Consider the following 25,357-nt stretch of genomic DNA (forward strand, 5'->3'; position numbering starts at 1 on the left):
CCTCTCCATTTTTATGAATGGTTTTAATTTTCGTGAACCACCCAGAGAGCTTCAACTATTGGGCAGTATAGAAATGCAATAAATAATTAAATAAATAAAAATAATTATAAATAATTAAATAATTAAAAATATATCCTCACAACAACAACCCTGTGAGGTAGACTGGGCTTGAGAGTCTGTGACTGGGTTTCCACAGCTGAGAGGGGACTAGAACCCGGATCTCCCGACTCCCAGTCGAACACTTTAGCCACTGCACCACATGGGACTCTCATGACTTTCTCCCGTGCTCCCCCCTCATGCTTAATTCAAGATGACGTGTGATGTGACATTATTACCTTCAGAGTTTCTTGACCTCCGCTCCGCTTGACTGGCTGGAGCTGGCCAGGAGATGAAGAAGCCCTGGATGCAGCAATGTCACACCAGACATCTTTAAATAAAGGGTCACCAGAGATACGAGAACAGATGTGGTACAGTAGGAGCAGCTACACAGTATCTTGCTTTGGGCCTTAGCTACTGCTGTCCATGTTAGGCATTATAAGGAAAGGAATTGAGAATAAAACAGCCAGTATCCTACTGCCCTTATACAAATCGATGGTGCAACCACACTTAGAATACTTTGTACAGTTCTGGACAACACAACTAAAAAAGGACATTATAGAGCTGGGAAAACTGCAACTAAAATGATCCAGGGGCTGGAGCATCTCCCCTGTGAGGGAAGGTTACAACAGCTGGGATTGTTCAGCTTGGGAAAAAGGAGGCTGAGGGGAGACCTGATAGAGGTGTACAAAATTATGCTTGGTGTGGAGAAGGTGGAGAGGGAGACATTTTTCTCCCTCTCTCAAAATACTAGAACTCGGGGTCATCCCATGAAATTGGTTGGTGGGAGATTCAGGACAGATAAAAGGAAGTACTTCTTCACACAGCACATAGTTATAGAACTCACTACCACAAGATGTAGTGATGGCCACCAATCTGGATGGCTTTAAAAGGGGGTTGGATCAATTCCTGGAGGCGAAGGCAGGTCGGCTGATCATGCAGAAATGTGCCACGTAAGGCTTCATCCCACGTACCCGTTTCCCTCGAATTATCCCCTACAGCATAAAGTTGTTGTTGTTGTTGCTAGCTAAATCACACCCCGGGCGGCAGCACTCCTAAGATCCTTTGCATACCAGGAAAAGGATTTAAGGGGGGGGGGAAATGTTTAATTAGTTGTTAACTGTGCATATTTATTGTTTTATACTGTATGTTTTTATCTGTATGCCGCTTTGAGATCTTAATGATATAGAATCATAGAATCATAGAATAGCAGAGTTGGAAGGGGCCTACAAGGCCATCAAGCCCAACCCCCTGTTCAATGCAGGAATCCACCCTACAGCATCCCTGACAGAGGGTTGTCCAGCTGCCTCTTGAAGGCCTCTAGTGTGGGAGAGCCCACCACCTCCCTAGGTAACTGGTTCAATTGTCGTACTGCTCTAACAGTCAGGAAGTATAGGGTGTGATATAAATGTTTTAAATAAATAAATAAATAAATAAATAAATGTAAAAAATCATAAAAATCAACGGATGACCCAATCCGATTCAAATTTGGTATGCTTAAAGCTCTCCTTAATATCTATCACTGTGCCAATTTTGATGTCTTTATCTTTAAAACTTACGCAGATGTAAGCATTTGTTTAATTTGTACTTTAAACATATCAAATCCTCCTCCTGCGCCCCCAGTGTCCACTCGGAGAACAACAAATGATTCACTCCTAAACAGGTAGCAAAATAGGTTGGTTCTTTTGGCTTTAAAGCACAATTAAAGCAGGATGCCTGGGAGTACTTCACAGTCAAAGCGTATTATAAGCTGTAAAACTTCAGAGTCCTTTGCACGCAATTCGCAGTGATTGCAAAGTACAACCCTGGTGTGATGAAGCTGTTAGAGAGAGATGTGGCTCTTTCTGCTTGACACCCGTGAGAGAGGCGAGATGGTGTTCGGCCCTGCCACGACACAGGCTCTGAACACCAAGCTTGGCCACGGCTACTCCCTGCTCGCTTGATACGCCTGAGGCAAGGGATAAAAACCACCTTCCTCCAAACTATGTGGAGAAAGGGGTTAAATGGAGAAGGATGTCAATATATAAAATAAAACACTGTGAGTTATATGTGCTGAGGTGAATTATTGTCAGAGTGGGTGCTAAATGTGTAAACTTCAGATGATAAATGCCAAACAGACACGTGGGATTTTTGTGGTAGTTAAAAACAAAATAATTGAAATTTATTTTTAAAAGTTCACAAGCTTTGTTTGAAATAAAACATTTAAAACCCTTTTTGAAACCTTTCATCCAATCCTTTCACCCATTCACATACGCGCTTTCCTTTCTCTCACACAATCACTCTTGAGCTTTCTTTCTTATCTGTATTGATTAATATAGCCTCTGGAGAGGCCACCAGTGAGGGAGGAAGCAGCAGCCAGGCCCCTCTCCACCAGCGCCAGCTGAGAGACCCCCTCCCTCCTGCTGCCAACTGTCAACTGTCACTGCTGAACTTCCCAACTAAGATTGTAGTGCCTGAGTTTGCTTTCCTTTCCTCCCCCCTCCTCCTCCCTCCCAATCCCTTTTCCTTTTGTGTCATGTCTTTTAGATTGTAAGCCTGTGGGCAGGGACTGTCAAGAAATACTTTTGTAAGCCGCCGTGAGAGCCTTTTTTGGCTGAATGGCGGCATAAAAATGCTTAAATAAATAAATAAATAAATATACATCAACTATGTGCACACCACACTCCAAAGACACCACTCTCTGCACTGACCCTCAAATTTCCTAGAACTTAAGTACTCTAAGCACAGAGAGCACTAAAGACTCTAAGAGTGCCTAAAAGTCTCCTCTCAATCCCCTCAGTCCTTCCCTTATATATCCCTCCTCCCCCTCCCAAGACATCCTAGCTCCGCCCACTCAGGCCAACATTCTAAAACCCACAGACTTACAAACTGCAGACATACATTTGGGAACTGACTTGTGGGGTGTAACACCACAGGCCCCTCAGGCCAAATGGCTCCTGGTGATACTTTTCCCTCTGTTGGATTCAGCACCGCCGTGCAAGCTCTTAAAAACCTGATTACGTGCACCGGCTACATCAAGGAATACAACATTCTGGGGATGCAATGCTGCTGGGACTTGCTGTCGAGTCCCGAGAACTTCTTCGAAGGCATTTTCCATCTGGTTAGGTAAGAAACCAGAAGTTGGGAGGTAGGCTCTCTAGCGCTCAGCTGCAGACCCTCCCCGATATAAAAAGGGGAGGATTTTATGGATGTTGAGGCCAAGGGTAGACTACAGCTCCTTGAAAAGGTCGAGGTGAAGGCACAGAACCTAGCTCTGGTTGGGCTCAGTGGCCAGCCGTGATGGGGAATTGCGTGAACTGATGTTCACCGTATAATGTGGATGCGATCCTTCCTAAGATGTAATGGAGCAATGGCTGGAAGCAAAATCAGAACGCGTTAAGAGGAAGAAGGGGCCATGCTCCGTGTCACAACGCACCTGCTGTGCAAGCCGAAAGTCCCAGGTTTGAGTCCCGGCTTCTCCAGGAAAGAATCCTGCCTGAAACCCTGGAGAGCTGCTGCCCGTCAGTGTCGACAATGCTGGGGAGATGGACCAAAGGTCTGACTCAACTTCCTGTCTAGGATCTGACTGATTGAGGAACTGTGGGAAGGAAACGTCGTTCCTTGCTGTTTCCAAGGACTAAATTCCTTCCCATGAGCTTCATTTTAGCCAAAGGTTGTCAGATGGAGCTTGTCAAGGAGAGAAGCCCCAGCGCTCCAGCCGGTACTTTACTGGGTTTAGCACAGATCCCAGGCACAGACGCTCACAAGCTCACAGCGTGAGGGTTAAGACCTTTTTATTCAGACTAAGGGTAGGGATACATGGAAGGAAAGGAAAGGAACCTCTCGTGCAAGCACTGAGTCATTGCTGACTCTTGGAGGGACGCCAGCTTTCGCTGACGTTTTCTTGGCAGGCCTTATAACGGGGTGGTTTGCCGTTGCCTCCCCCGGCCATTATTACCTTTTCCCCAGCTACCTGGGTACTCATTTTACCGACCTCGGGAGGATGGAAGGCTGATTCGACCCGAGCCGGCTGCCTGAAACCAGCTTCCGCTGGGATCGAACTCAGGCCATGGGGAGAGTTTCAGCTGCAGAAACTGCTGCTTTACTGCTCTGCGCCACACGAGGCTTGGGATACATGGGACGGACTTAATAAAATATCATAAAAGCATGCATAACATAAGAACCCAGTAACAGGCAACAATAAAACTTACTCTAATATACCTTTTGCCAACATAGAGCAACTCGTTCTATCACACGCTCTCCTCCCCAGCAGACAACCGCCCTGTTGCCCCAGGCAGAGACTATTTTATACTTTCTTTTCTTCACTCCTTCCCCCCTCCCTTCTGCTTTGTTCTTCCAACCGTCCTCACACCTTTCGGCCGGGGTGTCTAATCGCTCAAGGCCAGTTGACAGATATGGCCGGGCTGGCGCTGGTCTATTCTCCCCCAGCCAGATGTCATCCTCCCTTTGGCATCCTTATCTCCCTATAAAACCATAAAAATTAATTAAAACAACCTTGTTCCCAGATTCCAACCCCCATGTGCCCCTATCCCAGTTAACCCGTGCCTTTCCCTTACAGAGCTGATATTAAGAAGGGATTTCATTTATCACGGCCTTCATCAGTGCTCTAATTACAGCAGGGGGCAGACGAATTGGAGCCAATCTCCCTTGTAATGGCTTCTTTAGCTACTATTTTAGAAATATATGGGGGGCACAATTTGACTAAAATTGGGGGGAATCAGGGTGTGTGGCTTGGGGATTTCAATTAGAACCCCTCCTTCCCCCCTCCAATAATTTGAGCATTGCTCTGGACCCGCTGTGGGTCTAGCAGACCTGAGCAGCAGTTCTTGCTAACATTCAGAATTGCGTTTGCTCTTCCAGGACCTTGTTTACATTCACCAAAGTGCACCTCAAAGTGACCTTCAAACATGCCAACGCGTACTTGCGCCATTCTGACATCAAGGAGAGGATAGTCAGGATGGCTTTCTTCACCGAGGTGAGAGTTCGAAAACAAAAAAGCATGGATTGGGACCTGCCAAGTGCTTGGCCCACATACCGTTTCTGCAGTCCCAGGAAGGGGGCAAAACCAGAAAGCGTAAGAAGCCCTATTGGCTGCCCTTTCTGGCTAGGGGCCTGGATCACTCTCTGCAGGGCTTATAGAGGGGTTGTAGCAGCCACTAGCTGGGTTCGCACAGTCATTGCTGGCCACCGTAGTTTAAATAAGCCCCAGTGGCTGGCAACGCTCATGAACACCTGCCCACTATCTAGATGGAGCCAGATACAGTGGGTTGCTGTTCACAGATTTGTCATGGGGGGTGGAAGCTTATGTACCTCCTCCTGACACAAACACGCACACTGAATACGTTTGGATTTGTAAGCTTCTCAGAGCAGGGACCTAAGCTCCACATTTCCAGGAGGACATTGACAGGTTAAGAACAGGTTCAGAGGAGGGCAACACAGATGATACAGGAACTTGAGGACAGGCTGAAGAAGGAACTTGGGATGTACAGTCTGGAGACAAGATGACTGAGGGGAGTCATGTTAGCAGTGTTCAGGTACATAAAAGGATGCCACAGGGAAGGTGGTCAACAAGAAGTATTTCCCACGCCCACAGAAACTAGGACCCAAAATAAGGGGTATAAGTTACAGCTACCTAGATTCCGACAAAATAGAAGGGGAAACTTCCTGATGGTAAGAACTGTACAACAGTGGAGCAGTCTACCTACGGAGGTTGTGGGTTCTCCATATTTGGAGGTTTTTAAGAAGAGGCTGGACATCCACCTCTCACGGATGGTTTAATTGGTTTTCCTGCACATTGCAGAAGGTTAGACTAGATGATCCTTGAGGTCCCTTCCAACTCCTCAATTCTATGATTCTATGAAATAAGAGGTTTTCTCTGCCAGGAGAGAAGGTGGGATGTGGGGAAGAAGATGGCAGGCTGCAGTGGGGATCCCACATTCCATTTCTGGCCCACGGACTAGAGGTTCCCCATGCTTGTTCCAAGTGATTCAAACCTTTTTGAGTGACCAATGAACCACATTGACTGAAAAACCCCAGTTTATGCACTGACAAGTATTTTTAGCGCATGTTTGTGGTTTTTTATTTTGTGGTTTGTTTTTATTTTGTGGTTTGTTTTATTTTCTTTTTTTAAAAAAAGCTACTTAAAAAGAAAGAATTAAAAATTACATCAGTAAAGCAAAAATCCAGGATCCAGTAAAACCAATTCGAAAAATGTCATCTTTGTGTCTAAACTATCCGATATAACAGAAATAAGTACAACAGAATACTAACATCAGAAGAAAACACAACACACCAACCAAACTCAAAGAATACCCCAAAAAACTTTTATTAAACAAAAATGTAATACTTTTTGCTATGTATTCATCGCTATTATTCCTATCTCAGTGTTCTGTAACTGAATATCAACATTGTAAACACAATGTGTTAAATTTCAGCCCATCCCTTAGTGTCTGCTTTTTAAAAAAGTGTGTGAATTTCTGAAGCAGGGTTCTATGCCACACTTTTCTTTTCTGCTCTTCTATTGCGGACAGTTTAGGATGTTTAGGCCACTAAGCATCTGAGCAACTACCAATATTTGTCCCATAACTTCACAGTACTTAGCTTGAGTCACACCTCTAAGTTGTTTCATTTCTTTTCTCTTCCCTCTGAGAGCCGAATTTGGATTTTCTTGGCCCAGAATGGGCCTGTTCATACAACACGCTAAGCCATGGTTAGGATGCTAACCCAGGGCTGGGCAGAGGGTGGGCCAGTGGGACCAGTTGGCATTGGCTTACAATTTTGAAGGGGCCTACTCAATGGTGCAAGAACATTTGAATGGATTAGCGATTTTGAACATTGACATTGACAAGGGTTGATTTTTCTGTTGTTGATGATGGTGATGATGATGATAAATTTAGCCAAAGAAAAGCATGTAAAGTATTTCTGAATGTGAAGAAGTGATGTCTTATATACATCTTGAATAAAAGTGCTTTCCGTTTTGAATGGGTTACTGTGACGCACAGCATCACGTGACCCTGGGTCTCTAACGTTGTAAATGAGTTGTACTTACAGGCTCTATTTCTTCGTTCCAGCGCGGCTACAGATCCATGTGCCTCGTTCTACCGGTAATTTTCCTCTCCCTCTTCTCTGAGAGTAGCAGAGCTGCTGGGTTTGCTCCAACCACTTCCTGTTCCCCTTCCTTCGCCCCGTTTGTTATCTTATCTGCTACAGCAGATAAATCACACCAGTGTTATACTGTGCAATCACTGACAATTGCATGCAAAGGGCTCAGAGGTTTTCCACCTTAGAATCTGCTTTGATTGTGAAGTACTCCCATGCATCCTGCCTTAATTGTGCTCCTTTTGCAAAAGATTTGCCCGAGCCACTGCTGTGGGCGCAGGAGCAGGATTTTAAACAAATGCTTACATCTGCAAATTGGGTCATCGGTTGATTTTTTTATGATTTTTTTTTAACATTCCCCCCTCTTTGCAAAGAACCTGAGGAGCACTCAAAGGATTGCTGTAGCTCCATGCAGGAAAATTAACAAGGGTCTCTTGCTCCCTGTCCAAAATGGAGCTGCCGCTAAAACTTTTCAATTTGGTCACCCATCCAAACCCTGACCAGCCCCAGCCCAGCTTAGCTTCAGCAAAGTGGCTGGCTCCTATGCATTCAGGCTATTCCCTAGGACTTGTATTGAGAAGTTTTGGGAGAGGGGTTGTGTGTGCTTATGACTATTGCCCTGCACTGCTGGCTAGGAATGAGGCAGGCAGTGGGCGGAGCAAACCCAGCAACTCTGCTACTCTCAGAGAAGAGGGAGAACAACGGAAAGGATTTAACAATGTGCCCTGCAGTAACGTTACAGCTAAACATAAGTCACACTAGTGTGCCCCCCGATACAGAGAACCGATACAGAGAACCACGTTAGGAAGGGACACTAGCAACGGTATAAGGCTAGTGTAGGGTGACCATATTTTGGAAACCAAAAAGGAGGACAAAATGGCCACCCTCAGGAGGCGTGGCCACCCCAACATGCCCACCCCAAGGCGGAGCCAACTCAACATGTCCAGCCCCCAAGGGGGCGTGGCCTCGGTCACGTTTATTTATTTATTACATTTTTATACTGCCCAAAACTGAAGCTCTCTGGGTGGTTCACAAAAAGTAAATGATACCAACCAATGAGTGCCAAAGGCACACAACTACTATAATAATATGCTAAACACTAAAAAAAGAATTAACACTTATATAAAACCATTTCTTTATTTTTATAACAATAAATTTATTTTATTTTATTCCTTTTGTGAACCGCCCAGAGAGCTTCGGCTATTGGGCGGTATAAAAATGTAATAAATAAATAAATAAATAAATAACATAATAAACCAGCAATCATCACCAGCAAGAGAAGGAGCATTATTAACAAATGAAGCAGAAAATTCATATTAACAAATGAAGCAGAAAAATCTAGTACAATAAAACTGGGCTGAAAACAAGAGGATGAAATTTAATAGGGATAAATGCCAAGTTCTACATTTAGGGAATAGTTTAGGCACAGTTACAAGATGGGGGACACTTGGCTCAGCAATACTACAAACGAGAAAGATCTTGGAATTGTTGTAGATCACAAGCTGAATATGAGCCAACAGTGCGATATGGCTGCAAGAAAGGCAAATGCTATTTTGGGCTGCATTAATAGAAGTATAGCTTCCAAATCACGTGAGGTAATGGTTCCTCTCTATTCGGCCCTGGTTAGGCCTCATCTAGAGTATTGCGTCCAGTTCTGGGCTCCACAATTCAAGAAGGACGCAGACAAGCTGGAGCGTGTTCAGAAGAGGGCAACCAGGATGATCAGAGGTCTAGAAACAAAGCCCTATGAAGAGAGACTGAAAGAAGTGGGCATGTTTAGCCTGGAGAAGAGAAGATGGAGGGGAGACATGATAGCACTCTTCAAATACTTGAAAGGTTGTCACACAGAGGAGGGCTAGGATCTCTTCTCGATCCTCCCAGAGTGCAGGACACGGAATAATGGGCTCAAGTTAAAGGAAGCCACATTCCGGCTGGACGTCAGGAAAAAACGTCCTGACAGTTAGACCAGTGCGACGCTACCTAGGGAGGTTGTGGGCTGTCCCACACTAGAGGCATTCAAGAGGCAGCTGGACAACCATCTGTCAGGGATGCTTTAGGGTGGATTCCTGCCTTGAGCAGGGGGTTGGACTCGATGGCCTTCTAGGCCCCTTCCAACTCTGCTATTCTATGATTCTATGATTCAGAAAGAGCATAAACTACTATTAGCCTTGTTACAAGGTAGCTTCTGTGAGCAGTACTGACTCCATTTTGAAGTGACCCCAAACTCCACCTATAGACTGCGAGCAGTAACCATTTCCTGATAGAGTCTTCAAATGCCTTCCCCAAAGACAAAGCTGGGGGGAAACCAAGCAGAATATGACTGCTGGATGGCAAGAGTTTTACCTGGTCATACACATGCTAATGTAGCCCTGTTGCTGAACTCTAGGCTGCATCAAGTACAGCCATCATCCCAAATCACCCTCTTTTGTTCCCATAGCAAGTAGATCTTTAAACAAGATAATACCAAGACCCCCTAAAGGGGGAGGGGAAACAGGCTAGCTTCTTCTTTTTGAGTTTACTAAAGATTTCAGTTTGGGAGAGCGAGCTGCCATGCTTTCCCTCGCTAATTCCTTTCCTCTTCACTGAAGAGTTGCAATGCTCCACAGTTCTGCTCTACAAGAAAGGGCTGCAGCCCAAGGAGAGGTATATTATTATTATTATTAGATTCCCTCTACTCTTTCCCCTGCTGTCTCTGTGTGTATGCTCTTAAGTCTCAAAAGGTCTATTTTTCAATCTTGAAACTGCTTCTAAGCCTTTCCCCAAAACTAGCTTGTGCCTTTGTATTTGTTTCAACCTCAATAAATGTGCCATTGTGGCGTTATCCCCTTCAGTGCTGTAAGTTTCTTGAGTTAGAATCGCCTTACTTCGCCACAGATGCTCTATTGCCAATGTCAAAAGATTCCTTAGAAGTGGGTGTAAGTCTCATTAGAACATGTGCAAGTTTGTACACGGGTCTAATGAGAGCACATCACGTAACAGATCTGGTGGAGAATGTGGGCAGACACGTGTCTGTTCATACACACGTTAGCATAGAGGTTCACTGTATGAATTCTTTCTTGTATTCTGTTTCCAGTGCTGGGTAACACCAATGTGTTTGAAGTAATATTGCATGCAAAATGTTTTGCTTAGCCTAAATGTTTGCTAGAACTGTGATTTTAGAAACTGCTTTTTAGAACTGCAAAAATTAGAATTGCTAGAATTGTTTTGCAAGGCCTTGGTTCTTGGAGGGGCTCTCCTTGTGCCTTACAAGGGACTACCCAATGCGTGTAAATTTTGTCTGCTCTCTGGTGGCTGCACTTTGAGATTATTTAGAATCATAGAATAGCAGAGTTGGAAGGGGCCTACAAGGCCATCTAGTCCAACCCCCTGCTCAATGCAGGAATCCACCCTAAAGCATCCCTGACAGATGGTTGTCCAGCGGCCTCTTGAAGGCCTCTCTTAATAGATTACAGAGAAAACTAGGTTAATTTTTAAATTTAATTCAGGTTTGAGGTAGACTCTTCTTGCCGTTGGAGGCTCTATTTTTGAAGTTTTTCTGGTATGAACAGGATGCTTATCAGGAAGCAACAGCTGGTTTGCAAACACAATGTTTTCTTTATTTGACTTTGCTACTAGTTATTTACTGTGTACTCTGTACAGCACCATGTACAGTGATGGTGCTATATAAAAAATAATAATAATAATAATAATAATAATAATAATAATAATAATAATAATAATAGTTCAGATTTATGTTGTTTTATGTAGCATTCTTTAACATGCTTTATATTTTTAATTTCTATTTCTGAGCATGCCATAGGAGTTTCTTTACAACTTGGCATGGCAGAAACATTAAATTGGGTTTTCTCTTGAACTTGAGATTGAATTGGGGGAGCTTTTAAAACTGGTTGTTCTATGGGCTTACTTGGCTCTGTAAGTGAAGCTTCAGTTTCTCTAGCAGTGCACTAGACACAGCAAGAGATTGCTTAGGAGAGTTTTTGGGGGTAGTTACAGTATTGCTTCTCTCTGTAGCTAAGGTTTTAGGGAGAGTCTGCATTTATTTTATTTATTTATTTATTTAGAGTATTTTTATCCCGCCCTTCAGCCAAAAGGCTCTCGGAGCGGCTTACAATGTATCAATAAAGAAGACAGTCCCTACCCTCAGGCTTACATTCTAAAAAAAAGACATGACACACAAGGAAAAGTGTATGGGGAGGGAAGAGGGAGAAAATAAAAATAAATTAAGGAGACTGTTTAGGCTGGTGGGAAGGCCCTGCTCCGTCCTCTCATCTCCCAATGGAGGGGCAAACCAACTGCTCCTTCTTCCCCACATGGTGAAGATGTTAGCCCTGTGGGGGGGGGTTTCCAACTGAAGCAGGCTGGGATGGTGCCTGCCTGCTCCAGTCTCCCTCGCATCTTCTTCCCCACAGCATTTCTGTTTGCTGCTTTGGGGAGTCTCTTTCTGATCGTTTGCTGCACACACTTCTCTTAAGACCGGCTTTTGCTCAGAGGTCCGGTGGTTGGTGTCAGTGACTGGAGCTAACTGGTATTTAGCTTTTATGCTTTTTAACAATTCCCAAACTTTAGACAAAACTTCTGTTGGGTGCTTGTCATACTTATTCATATCTTCTCCTAAAGAATGGAGTTCATTCCAAAGGAAACATCTATATGGATCTAATTTTCCTGTGTACTCTGTACAGCACCATGTACAGTGATGGTGCTATATAAATAATAATAATAATAATAATAATAATAATAATAATAATAATAATAATAATAATAGTGTGATCTTGCGAGCCTCTGAACTGCTAAGGACTTTTAGCACCTTAAATAAGCCCTCCCATAGCAAAAAAAGAATGTTACATACAGATGTTTCCTTTGTTACATACATATGTTACATACAGTTCAGGGTCTTGCTATTTACTGTTTTACTCTGTACAGCACCATGTACATTGATGGTGCTTTATAAAATAATAATAATAATAATAATAATAATAATAATAATAATAATAATAATGATAATAGCCAAAAACATGTGCAGAGTAAAAATTTAGCCTCTAAATCTTAAGGAGAAAAAAAAAGATGCAGATTCATATACATAGTTATTGTTTTGTAATTGCTCTTCATCCAGCGATCCACGCCTCTTTGTAGTTAATTTCCTATGCAGGTTTTTGCAAACACCATCATAACCCTAAAGAGATGCAAGAAGTCTTCTCAGAAAAGTAATAATGAAAGATGGAACCCAGATGAACTGCAGTACAGAAGACCAGAGTCCAGATGACACCAGTTGCAAGAAAACTTGCTTTTGAAGAAGCTCTAGAAATTTCAGTCCCATCAAGGACTGATATCTCAGCTGAATAAAAATAGAACTTTGAGTGAAATTGTTTTACTCCTGTATAAAGAAAGATGTGCTCTCTTCCAATTGTTGTTTTCCCAAAACATTTATAGTGTTAATATTGTGAAGTTTACCCCATGCTTCCCTCCTTAATAGCAAGTTTCTTTGTTTATCCTAGTACATTCAACTCTTCTTCCATTCCCTCCACCAGCTAATCACCATACATACGCAGTCACACATAATCAATAAGCAAGAATGAAAGAATCATAAAATGTGTTCTCCCACCTCAGAAAGAATATGTTTAAGTGCCACAGTTTTTATACTGTCAGTAGTATTGTGTATTGCCAGATTATCACTTTTGTGTTTTCAGCATGAACATGTTTTTGCAATACTGTATCCTGTTTTAAGGATAAATTCTAATTGGCTATAAAGTCTAATTAGAAAGAGTAGTGACTATGATTCTAGGCCAGTGAAATAAGTCTCCAGTTCCAACCTGTATCATTGTTGTGAAGATGCCACCAATAAGATTGGTTTGTCATCAATGGGGGGAGTAGTTACAAGGCAGCTCCTGTGAGCAGGACGGACTTTTTTGTACACGGGTCTAATGAGAACGCATCACGTAACAACCTGCAAATGTTAGCCATGGAACAAAATGGATTAAAGCTTGTCTTAGCTTGTTTCAACTTCAACCAAACATAACAGTCAAAAACAACCAAGAAAAACACACCTACATTGAAACTGCAATACCTATTCTGAATCAGTAAAAGACAACATGACTTGGCAAAGCCCATCATGTTCATCTAGAAAAACCACCACAAGCAAGAAAAGAGAGATAGATGATGATGGTGGTGGTGGTGGTGGTGGTGGTGATGATAATAACAACCCTGTTAATTTTTTAAAAGTTTCTTTAAGAAGGATGAACAATTGTCAGCCACTGTTACAAAATATACGTCATGCCAATTATAGTAAACAAATTGGAAAGGAAGGTCTATGGGTCTAAAATGCATTATTTAATAGGAACTTCACCTCCAAATCATCCCCCCAACTCACAGAAAACTACAGCTACCCCCACTGCAAATATGCACATGCATTCAATCAGTCAAACAACCAGGCATCCCATTCAGACATCAATACACTCACACTGCCAGCACACGTGTGCATGCACACACACACTCAGCATCACTCACTCAAAAAACATGCATACATGCATTCACTCAAAGACCCCATGCACTCACACACAAACTTCAGTCTCTTACCTCCTCCTGTTGCTGCTGCTTCTGCACTGGGGGGGGGCGGAGGCTGCGTTGCTGGAAGTTCCTGCACGCAGCCCCCAAGCACTCACCCCACTCACTACCCACCCCTTGCGGCGGCCATCTTGAATCTCGCCCAAACTCACGCGAGATCTCGGCTGCTGGCTGGGTCTCACTGAGTTCCCAGCCAGCTGCCGAGATCTCGCGTGATTTCAGGCGAGATTCAAGATGGCCGCCACCACTCACTACAGAAATTTAGGCCTGGTAAGAGTTGGGGTTTATTAAGGCTCCCCCGGCTTCCGTTGGGGACGGACAAAAGGGGGGGACGACAGTATTTCCAGCCGGATGCAGATTCCCCCCCCGTTTCCCGGGCGTGTCCGGACGAAACCGGACGTTTGGTCACCCTGGGCTAGTGTAGATCCAGCCAAAGTTTTAGAGAGTATGTTTAAACTGTGGTTATGTAGCCACCATGGTTAGGAATGGTTTACACGACACGCTAAGCCATAATGTTTAGCTCAAAGTGCTTCACCGCCGCGGCTTAGAGTGTCGTGCGAACAGGGCCATTGTTTGAGAATCTCCCCTCTCACTTGGGCCTTGCTTACCATCACGGGTTTTCTTTCTCAGCTTCTTTTTCACCCAGAGGTAGCCCTCTTTTTTGTGAAGCAAGACATCCTGGACGTCCTCCGCGATTGGATGATACAAGCCTTTCCCCTCATGCAGGTCTTCAGCATTCGAGGGCTGGGATACCTCTTGCAGCAACCTCCTGAGGTAAGAGATTCACCAGAGGAGATGAATGGCGGTGAGCGTTGTGGGGGGGGGACACAGAGGGTAGATCTGTGCCTCAAACAGGGAGCTTTTGGCCTGGAATGTGGTGGTGGGGTACCTAGCCTAGGTGAGCTGCATGGGACTGTGCATATTCAGGCCTCAGAGCTGTCTTCAGATGCAGAAGAGACGATTGAGGGGATACATGAGAGCCCTCTTCAAATCCTTAAAAGGTTGTCACACAGAGGAGGGCCAGGATCTCTTCTCGATCCTCCCGGAGTGCAGGACACGAAATAACGGGCTCAAGTTAAAGGAAGCCAGATTCCAGCTGGACATCAGGAAAAACTTCCTGACTGTTAGAGCAGTATGACAATGGAACCAGTTACCTAGGGAGGTGATGAGCTCTTCCACACTAGAGGCCTTCAAGAGGCAGCTGGACAACCATCTGTCAGGGATGCTTTAGGGTGGATTCCTGCATTGAGCAGGGGGTTGGACTCGATGGCCTTGTGGGCCCCTTCCAACTCTGCTATTCTATGATTCTATGAAACATTCCGAAGCAGGCCTAGGAAGTGGAGTTGGCGGTGGGTGGGATGGAATTCGCACCGCACGATGGAATTTCCCCACGACGTTCCAGGCGATGTCCAATGTGGAATACTGGATCTGTTCACTGGGAAGGTCTACCCACCTGTGGATCTCCTGTTGAGTAGATCTACAGGTGGGGAGGCTGCCAACGGGAGGCTGAGATGAAGCCTTTTCCCATCCGTACAGAACCTCTGATCTGTTTTAACTCCCCTTTTCGGGCAGATAAGCTGGCTAGGAAATGCTCCAGCCTCTCATTTCTGGATGCATACTGAACTCTTCCTCATGCGTCATTCTTCTGTGGTGCTTTATGGGTACAAATGAACTGATTCTGTGTGCATGTGCATCAGCGGAGGCTGATGGCTCCGATGTCACTTTATCCACTCCGGGGTTCAGTCAGAACCAGTTAGAACTCTAAAGGTCCTGTCCAAGGTGCTTCCACACCTTGGAGAGCTCCTTTAAAGGTCTAACTGGTTCTGAATGAAAGTAGAGTCACCGTCTCACTGACTTCAGAGTCACCGGCCTCCACTGCTCTGTGTGTACATAGTGCTTTACAGTAACTGCCTTTAATTGCCTCCTTCCTTCCTTGCTTCCTTCAGGACAAGGTCTTGGAGCCCTTCCTCTCTCCTCTGATAAGCTGCGCTTCTAGTCCAGAAAGGAACATTGCCAAAGAGTCTATTAGGACCCTCCAGCAAATATTCCAATACCTGGATGTGGAGGAATATGGCTTTACGGGGACCAGCCTGATCCCACACCTCTTGAGTTATTTCAACGACGTAAGTCCGCAGACTCCTGAGAAATGGGCTTTGTCCAAGTGCAAAATCCTATTTTGTCGGCATACGAGGCGATTCTGTTGCCAACTGAGCAGGCCTCCCCAAGAGCACACCTCCGGATGTGCTGTACAACACGGGATGCACCGAGATGAATTCAGCCCATCCAGCCACAGGTGGGCCATCATCCATGGTGGTGGGCTGGGTTCAGCTAGGTCAGTCACATATTGTGCAAGCCTGACTTTTGCTCTCGTCAAGTCAGAGCCATAGAGAAACAGAAAGACGAATTCGCATGACACAAAAACCCCAAACCCCACATTAAAAAATATATATCGTGGATTGTCGTGAAAGAGGCATTACTGCCGGTTGTTCCTGCTGCAAACAAGAGCATCTAAATAACGCAGGGACACTCCATCTCTGGGTTGTTTAATGTTGTTGCGTCTGAACTCAGACCTCTGGCTTGTCTAGAGGTGTGAAGGCCTGGAAAAAAACTGGAAAAAATTGGGGGGGGGGAAACCCATTTTTTCCTCAAAGTCTTTTTTGTTTCCCACCCCCCAGAAAAATTGGGAAAATTGAAAAAAAATGAAGAAAAAATGGATTACGGAATGTTTATTTTAGCATGATGATAAAATGTTTAAGACAAGGTGTTCAGATATTTACTTCTCCAAATGATTTCTAAAAACTGTACAATATCAGATTATTACAATGTCTGTGCACCAAGGACAAGTAAGTCCTAGGTTGCAAACTGAGACTACAACTCTCAAATGCAAGAGCAAGATGCATTTCTGCCTCTAGGGGGCAGCACTGCCACTGAAGCAGAGACTGAAACTAATAGTGATCGCTATAGGTCAGAAAATGAGTCTGGTTAAATTTCATGCATATTCATTGAACCTTGGTCCCCCCCCTTTCCCCCCTCTCTTTTCTTTTTATGGGAATGGGGGCTTTATGTCTTGACACTGTGGAGGACTAGCGGAGACATAAATAATTTTCTTTGTTACTAATGTTGCTGGTTTTTTCTGTTGTTGTTTTTTAAAATTGTTTTTTGCCTGCTGCTCATAAACTGGCAGAACCAAAGAGGCGCCTTACAGTTCAGGTGTTCCTAACAGTTCAGGAGCTTGTAGCTCCATTTGTTACAAAAAAAAGTAAATTAAATTTGTAATAATTGTTTGAATACACTGTACTTTTAATATACCAAATGCAATAATTTTAATGCTAAACCAACTTGGACATAATTACATTTTATGTTCCTAAAGTAACAAAGTGACTTTCAATCTGTAAAATGTGCTAATATTGCATTATTTCAATTTTTCCGGAAATTTCCATTTCCCCCCCGAAACCCCCTGGAAAAAAACGATTATTTTTCATGGCTTCAAAATTTCCAGAAATTTCACATCTCTAGGCTTGTCTCTCCCCGCAACATGCTAGACGCCCATGTTTGGACGTGCCACTAAACAACCCAAGAACGGAGTGGTCCTGGGTTGTTTAGCCACTCCCACATGCACTAGCAGGTTTTTTTAAAAAGCCCGGGTTGTTGTGATGTCCCAATTGGGTCAACATGTTGATTTAATAAAAATCCCTGAAAACTATGGCCGGGCGTGGGTGACATTCCTCTCTCTCTCTCCCTCTCTTCTTAGGAAGACAATGACCTACGACGTTCCTCCATCGTTGTTTTTGGGACACTGCTGAAGGGGGTGAAAGAAAACCACAGACACAGTGTGGCAGAAGATGTTCTCAGAAGCCTTGTTCCCCTCTTCATCCAGTTGACAGATTTTTGGACCAGAGAAGTGAGTCAAAGGGTGAGTCTACACTTCGCTTTGTCTGCTTGAGTGCTGAACTGTTTCTTCGTGACGACTGTCCACACCTAACGGCAACACACAGCAATGCTTGTCTGTCATGTGGAAAGACGCCTAGACTTTCTGTCTTGGATGATCCTGGAGGCATCTGTTGCTGGTGTGGAACCTGTCCACATTATTGGGAGTTTCCACATGATAACACATGACTTCAGGGCAGTGGTGGCTGGTGGCTCCGATGGCAGTGGGGTGGTGAATCCGCTCCTGGTTTCAGTCAGAACTCTAAAGGAGCGATCCAAAACGTGGACTGAAACCCAGAGCGGATTCACTGCCCCACTGATTTTGGAGCCAACAGACACCACTGCTTTAGGGCAGCCTTTCTCAGCTTCATGCTCTTCAAATGTGGACTAAATTTCCCTGTCATCTCCAGCCAGCATGGCCATTGTTGAGAGCTATAAGTTGGGAACAGCAGCATGAGGGCAGGGAGTGTGGCCCTAAGGAACAGCTTACCACACAGGTCAGGGTGAGAGGTTTCCAGAGGGGTAGCCGTGTTGGTCTGCTGCAGCGACACCGACAAAACGTCTTGTGGCACCTGAAAGACTAACACATTGATTGTGCCATAAGCATTTGTGAGCTACAGCCCACTACCAAAGGCAGTACCATGGCCTGGCTAATCTTGCATAGCACACAGTTAAACTATGGAACTTACTACCACATGATGTAGTGACGGCCCCCAAATTGGATGACTTTATAAGGGAGTTGGATGAATTCTTGGAGGAGAAGGCTATCAATGGCTACTAGTCCTGTTGGCTATGTGCTACTGCCAGTATCAGAGGCAGTAAGCCTATATACACTCCAGTTGCTGTGGAACATGGGTGGGAGGGTGCTGTTGCACCATGTCCTGCTTGTAGATTCTGGTCGACAGCTGGTTGGCCACTGTGTGAACAGAGTGCTGGACTAGATGGATCTAGAATGGCTCATCTGATGTTCTTGTCTCTCATGTACTGTCTAGGCCTCTCAGGTTGCACTTTACAACTGTACCAACTTCATGAAATGGGGAGACATTACCAACGACCTTTTCAATTACGGATTGCATGCCAAAATCTACAGCACATACTTAAACATCAGCAGATACATTGTGAGTAAGACATTGTGTGTTGATGATTTGGTGCTGTATCTCAAAAAACCACAACCCTTTGGTGTGGTTGTGCCTGGGGATACAGAGAGAGAAACTGGACAACTTAGAATCAAAGAATAGTAGAGTTGGAAGGAACCTATAAGGCCATTGAGTTCAACCCCCTGCTCAATGCAGGAATCTACCTGAAAGCATCCCTGACAGATGGCTGTCCAGCTGCCTCTTGAAGGCCTCTAGTGTGTGAGAGCCCACAGCCTCCCTAGGTCATTGGTTCCATTGTCCTAGTGCTTTAACAATCAGGACATTTTTCCTGTTGTCCATCCAGAATCTGGCTTCCTGTAACTTGAGCCCATTATTCCATGTCCTGCACTCTGGGATGGTCAAGAAGAGATTTGACTTCATAGAATCATAGAATAGCAGAGTTGGAAGGGGCCTAAAAGGCCATCGAGTCCAACCCCCTGCTCAATGCAGGAATCCACCCTAAAGCATCCCTGACAGGTGGTTGTCCAGCTGCCTCTTGAAGGCCTCTAGTGTGGGAGAGCCCACAACCTCCCGAGGTAACTGATTCCATTGTCCTACTGCTCTAACAGTCAGGAAGTTTTTCCTGATGTCCAGCTGGAAGCTGGCTTCCTTTAACTTGAGCCTGTTATTCCGTGTCCTGCACTCTGGGAGGATCGAGAAGAGATCCTGGCCCTCCTCTGTGTGACAACCTTTTAAGGATTTGAAGAGTGCCCTCATGTCTCCCCTCCATCTTCTCTTCTCCAGGCTAAACATGCCCAGTTCTTTCAGTCTCTCTTCATAGGGCTTTGTTTCCAGACCCCTGATCATCCTGGTTGCCCTCCTCTAAACACACTCCAGCTTGTCTGCGTCCTTCTTGAATTGTGGAGCCCAGAACTGGATGCAATACTCTAGATGAGGTCTAACCAGTACCTCATGTGATTTGGAAGCTATACTTCTATTAGTGCAGCCCAAAATAGCATTTGCCTTTCTTGCAGCCATATCGCACTGTTGGCTCATATTCAGCTTGCGATCTACAACAATTCCAAGATCCTTCTCATTTGTAGTATTGCTGATTACAATACTTCTTTATAATCTGCTCCAAAATTTTCCCAAGGATTGAGATCAGATGATCTGATCTGATCTGTATTTATTTATTTATTTATTTATTACATTTTTATACCGCCCAATAGCCGAAGCTCTCTGGGCGGTTCACAAAAAACTGTAGTTTCCAGTTTCCTCCTTTGTGGCCTTTTTTAAGATGGGGACAACATATCCCCAAATAATTTCATCAACTTGGATACCTCCTTTGGAATTCTTGCTGGTTCTGACTGAAACCTGGAATGGAGTCACATCCAAATTTGACCCACCAGCCACCATGCTTCTTTGGTTTCTGACCACTTCATAAATGCAACTTTGATGACCATGAGGACTGGAGAGTTACTGAAGAGGTGGGATTTTTATGAAAGCCAAATTCTGCACCTTGACTGTCTTCCTGTTTTCCCTAGATATGGAGATATACACACAAGCTTTCAGAAATGCTGGGTCAGATGGTCCAGTACCTGAACAGCAGAAATTCTCCCTACCGAGAAGCCGCCGCGATATTGATAGGTAATAAAACGCCCAAACCCTTAGTTAAGAGGAGTGTCAGCCTGCAGTGGGGTTTCATCTGAGTACCTGGAGGGTGTGATGGAGGGATTCCGCACCTGTGACACGTACCAGCCAGTTCTGCCCAAAGGAAGAAACTAAAGCGAGGCCACACAAAAAATGATGCCTCTTTAGACCAGTTTTAGAGCCATGGCAGGACAGATAATTCTCCTCCATTCCTATAAAAAAACCTCCAGATTAGGCTCACTGGCTGGTCTGCGCAACTAAAAGAATCTTCCATCAGTGCTGGTTGCTGGCTGCTGTTGCCTGCTCCTTTTTCCCTTCCATCCGGGAGGTGTCTAGACACGCTCAAAGTCCCGCAGTGGCTGCTAATAGGGGACGCATCCGTGATTTGACGCAGCCGCAGATTTGCAGCCACCGCAGGGCTAAGGGGAGACCTGATAGAGGTATGCAAAATTATTCATGGTACGGAGATATTTTTCTCCCTCTCTCAAAACACTAGAACCCAACAGGGTCATATCCCATGAAGCTGATGGTTGGGAGATCCAGGACAGATAAAAGGAAGGACTTCCTCACACAGTGCATAGTTAAATTATGGAACTCACTACCACAGGATGTAGTGATGGCCACCAATTTGGACGGCTTTAAAAGGGGGTTGGATCAATTCCTGGAGGTGAAGGCTACCAGTGGCTACCAGCCCTGATGGTTGTGTGCTAACTCCAGCATTCGAGGCAGGAAGCCTGTGTGCACCAGTTGCTGGGAAACATGGGTAGGAAGGTGCTGTTGCACCATGTCCTGCCTTGTTGGTCCCTGGCCGATGGCTGGTTGGCCACCGTGTGAACAAAGGGCTCGATTAAATGCACCCTTGGTCTGATCCAGCATCAGGGCACTTCGTATGTTCTTAGGCACAGTTTAAAAGTCGGGGACTTACCCAACTTTTTCGGTGGGAGCGAGGTCACTCCAGCTCTTCCACCATCTGATCTCACTCCATGGCTGATCCAGTGGGCATTTTGGGAGGATGGCGACTGTCGATTGGTTGCCAGAAGCCAGGAAGCGGACGGGGTGGAGGCAGTTCCATTACCCGCATGACCCCTGGAAACCCTGCACTCCCTCCTTGGCACAATCCCACAGGACTGAAACTGCAGAGTTTAGGGGAAACGCGGTGCCAGTGTGGCACCTTCAAAGCATTTTGATTTAACCAGCAACATTTCAAACTTTTCCAAGAGTTGCCAGGCTGCCCCTAGTCCATTGAAGAGGCCGTGTGTGCATGAGATTTGATTAACCATTTTAGCGGTTCGACGTATCAAATACAAGAGCTGATCGTTTCCTTTTTGATCTGCCTAGCATGCAACGCACGGCATATGAAACCAGATGTGGTGTCTTCAAAAGAAGTTGAGACAATTTTTCTGGGTAAGTAAATAGGTTATTTTGGATGGAAGCGATTCCTTTCTCTGCAGGAATGATCTCATCTATAACCGTTAATCTCAGCAGTAACCTAATCTGATTAATCCCAATTTTATCTCACTTTAGTTACTCCTATACCGTAGCCTGCAATACCCACCTTCTTGACAGCGATGTCACAGACTTGACGAGTTGGCTTGAAGATGTAGTTTTAGGTAGCAGAGCTTTAGAGTCTGTTCTGAAAACAGTTGGGAAGAAATTTCATTGTATCCACGGACGGAAGTAGAGCTGGGGCAGGGGAAAGAGTACTCAGCGTGTTCTCATGGCCGAGTCCTCAGAGTCTGAGGACAATAGTGCAACCTCCTCTGCACACAGGGGTGCTGATCCCTGGGGCCTCTCTGGAGAGCTGGGTCTCAGGGAGGTGGTCTTTCTGGAGCCAAGCTTTCTCCCTGAATGATTAACTCCAGAACTTCTTCCTCTGAGGATGAGGGTTCAAGGTCTGGCCCATTATTATTATTCATTTATTTATTTATTTATTTATATAGCACCATCAATGTACATGGTGCTGTACAGAGTAGAACAGTAAATAGCAAGACCCTGCCGCATAGGCTTACATTCTAATAAAATCATAATGAAACAATAAGGAGGGGAAGAGAATGCAAACAGGCACAGGGTAGGGTAAACAGGCACTGGGTAGGGTAAAACTAACAGTATAAAGTCAGAACAAAATCAAGTTTTAAAAGCTTTAGGAAAAAGAAAAGTTTTTAGCTGAGCTTTAAAAGCTGCGGTTGAACTTGTAGTTCTCTAGCAGATCCATAGTATAGTGCATGCTTTGCATGCAGATCGTCTCCCCGGCATCAGGGCCGGTGTCACAGGTAGGCATGGTTGGTCACCTGTAGACTCTCCCACACTAGAGGCCTTCAAGAGGCAGCTGGACAACCATCTGTCAGGGATGCTTTAGGGTGGATTCCTGCATCCAGAGAGATCCACCTGGCACCTAAACTGTATTCTTTTCATCGCCAGCTGAAGACCTTTTTATTTTCTCAGTATTTTAACATCTAATTTCACTTAAATTTTGCTGTTTTAATTCTGTATTTTAATCCTATATCAATTTCTGCTGTGCGGTTTTATCCTGGTTGTGCTTTTTATATTGTATTTTGTATTTGGGTTTTTAGATTGTTAATTGTTTTATCATTATGTTCCTCATGGTTTTAATTCTTGTGAACCGTGCAGAGAGCTTGTGAACCGGCAGTCATGAGAAGCAGCAGGCATAGGGTGACCCTAGGAAAAGGAGGACAGGGCTCCTGGATCTTTAACAGTTGCATAGAAAAGGGAATTTCAGCAGGTGTCGTTTGTATATATGGGGAACCTGGTGAAATGCCCTCTTCATCACAACATTTAAAGTGCAGGAGCTACACTAGAGTGACCAGATTTAAAAGAGGGCAGGGCTCTTGCACTTTAACTGTTGTGATAAAGAGGAAATTTCATCAGGTTCTCCATAGATACAAATGACACCTGCTGAAATTCCCTTTTCAATTCAACTGTTAAAGATACAGGAGCCTGGTCCTCCATTTCTAATGGTCACCCTAAGCAGGCACCCAGCGAGCAAGTGGTAGCCATGATGAGAAAGAGGAGGAGCAAGAGAGCTGGTGGTCATGGCGGAGAGAAGAGGGACCCACTGAGGTCCACTGAGGTTGTCTCACCCAAAAAGCTGGCATCTCCAGTTTAAAAAAGAGGGATTGGGTAGCAAGTAACGGGAGCGGCCTCTCTACCAAAAACCCAACGGAACTGCTTCTGGTAGATGATGCTGGGACAGACAAATAGTCCAAGTTGATACTAACAGAGAGCTTCGGCTATTGGGCGGTATAAAAATATAATAAATAAATAAATAAATAAATAACATTCAAAGTGCTGGTACTAACAATCAAAGCCCTAAACGGCTTGGGGCCAGGCTATCTGAAGGAACGCCTCCTCCCATATGTACCTGCCCGGACCTTAAGGTCATCCACAGGGGTCCTTCTCTGTGAGCCCCTGCCAAAGGAAGTGAGGCTGGTGGCTACCAGGAGGACGGCCTTCTCTGCTGTGGCACCCCGGCTGTAGAACAAGCTCCCCAGAGAGGTTCGCCTGGCACCTACACTGTACTCCTTCTGTAAGACCTTTTTATTTTCTCAGTATTTTAACACCTAATTTCTCTTAAATTTAAACTTTGCTGTTCTAATTCCGTATTTTAATCTATATCAATTTCTGCTGCGTGGTTTTATCCTGGTTGTGCTTTTTATACTGTATTTTTTATTTGTGTTTTTAGACTGTTGGTTGTTTTATAATGCTTTTCATGGTTTCAATTTTTGTGAACCGCCCAGAGAGCTTCGGCTATTCGGGGGGGGGGGGGGTATAAAAATGCAATAAATAAAATAATAAATTAATAAGTTGATCCAAGCTGATCACAAGCTGAATATGAGCCAACAGTGTGATATGGCTGCAAGAAAGGCAAACGCTATTTTGGGCTGCATTAATAGAAGTATAGCTTCCAAATCGCGTGAGGTACTGGTTCCTCTTTATTCGGCCCTGGTTAGGCCTCATCTAGTGTCCAGTTCTGGGCTCCACAATTCAAGAAGGACATAGACAAGCTGGAGCGTGTTCAGAGGAGGGCAACTAGGATGATCAGGGGTCTGGAAACAAAGCCCTATGAAGAGAGACTGAAAGAACTGGGCATGTTTAGCCTGGAGAAGAGAAGATGGAGGGGAGACATGAGGGCACTCTTCAAATCCTTAAAAGGTTGTCACACAGAGGAGGGCCAGGATCTCTTCTCGATCCTCCCTGAGTGCAGGACACGGAATAACGGGCTCAAGTTACAGGAAGTCAGATTCCAGCTGGACATCAGGAAAAACTTCCTGACTGTTAGGGCAGTATGACAATGAAGCCAGTTACCTAGGGAGGTGGTGGGCTCTTCCACACTAGAGGCCTTCAAGAGGCATCTGGGCAAACACCTGTCAGGGATGCGTTATGGTGGATTCCTGCATTGAGCAGAGCTTTGGACTCGATGGCCTTTTAGGCCCCTTCCAACTCTGCTATTCTATGATTCTATGACTTTCCTACATCCATCTAGCTTACTTGATTTTGTTCTGACTTATACTGCTAGTGTTACCCTACCCAGTGCCTGTTTACCCTACCCTGTGCCTGTTTGCATTCTCTTCCCCTCCTTATTGATTTATCATGATTTTATTAGAATGTAAGCCTATGCGGCAGGGTCTTGCTATTTACTGTTTTACTCTGTACAGCACCATGTACATTGATGGTGCTATATAAAATAATAATAATAATAATAATAATAATAATAATAATAATAATAATAATAATAATAATAATTTTAGCAAAGCTGGCTGGGGAAGGCTGGGAGTTGTAGGACTTTTCTTCTGTCTAACTATGCCTAGCGTTACACCCTAAGTTTCCTTCATGGAAACAGGCTAGGCAGACCAATGGCGGTGCTACTTCTATGCTTCTCGTGTGAATCGACAAGGCAGCTCAGTCAAGACCAGGCAGCTCTTCCTGTCCCGTCC

General features: G+C 44.7%; 1 pseudogene; it reads left to right on the top strand.

Moving 5' to 3' along the window:
* The window catches only part of LOC134406316 (maestro heat-like repeat family member 5), a 63,815-nt pseudogene that overhangs the window by 37,404 nt on the left and 1,054 nt on the right, over positions 1–25,357 (top strand).

This window comes from Elgaria multicarinata, chromosome 11 (assembly GCF_023053635.1).
Source record: "Elgaria multicarinata webbii isolate HBS135686 ecotype San Diego chromosome 11, rElgMul1.1.pri, whole genome shotgun sequence".
Taxonomy (NCBI): Eukaryota; Metazoa; Chordata; class Lepidosauria; order Squamata; family Anguidae; genus Elgaria; species Elgaria multicarinata.